We start from the raw sequence: 946 nt of genomic DNA on the forward strand, positions 1-946 counted from the left end.
ATTAGTATTAGGGGAAAGGGAGGGAGAGAGAGACTTCAGGTCTTGGCTTCCGCAGTGGAAAGCATATGCGTTCCACCAGCAGGAAGTTCGGCGTTTGGAACACAAGTTTGCATTCCAGAAGCTGAACTTCCTGTTGGTGGAATGCACATGCGTTCCACTGCGGAAATTAAGGTTGAAGGTACAGTCACGGCTCTGTCCGCTGTCCTTCAGTCCCAGCGTCTACGCTGCTGTCTTCAGCCTGGCTGTCCCAGTGACAGCCAGGCTAAAGATAGCGGGCCCCCTGGTGAGCCCGGTACAAGGGTACCCCCTGTACCTCCATGATGGCGGCCCCGAGTATGGAGGGGAGTAGCACAAAGCCTGTCGGGGAGGGATTAAAAGACCCCTCTCCTGAAATACTTTCCCCATAGGAGAGAGCTGTTAATGCCATCTTAAGATGGCGTTACTGATCAGGGATGAGATTGGTAAATAGTGCAGACCGCACCCCCCTTTGAGAATAATGGTGACAGCAGTTGCTTAATGCAGGAGATGTTTCTGACATCTCCTGTATTGGGCTAATGTTAAACAGCAACATAATTTAATTTTACCAAAACCATGCGGAAACTGACGTTTCTGCACCGTTTTATACACGATTGTTTAATTTACATGCCCTAATATTAGTTATTCTAAATCTAAATGTTGATAACCCGAAAAAAATAAACTTTCTCTTTTGATATGAAGTTATCACCAATAACTCATCTTTGTAACATCGCAACAGGCTGCAACCACTAGGTTTGCATTCCAGCTATGTATATACATTACTACCTGATACTATCGCCAACCGTAAGATGGCGTCAATATTACGTGTGTTTATCTTTGCTATCAGGACCGTAGTCACGTGACAGACGCTGGGCTGGCGGTTTCCATGGTTCCAAATCCGACTTCCGTCTGTCCCGGAAGTGCTGATGCT

Source organism: Mixophyes fleayi, chromosome 1 (genome assembly GCF_038048845.1).
Source record: "Mixophyes fleayi isolate aMixFle1 chromosome 1, aMixFle1.hap1, whole genome shotgun sequence".
NCBI lineage: Eukaryota > Metazoa > Chordata > Amphibia > Anura > Limnodynastidae > Mixophyes > Mixophyes fleayi.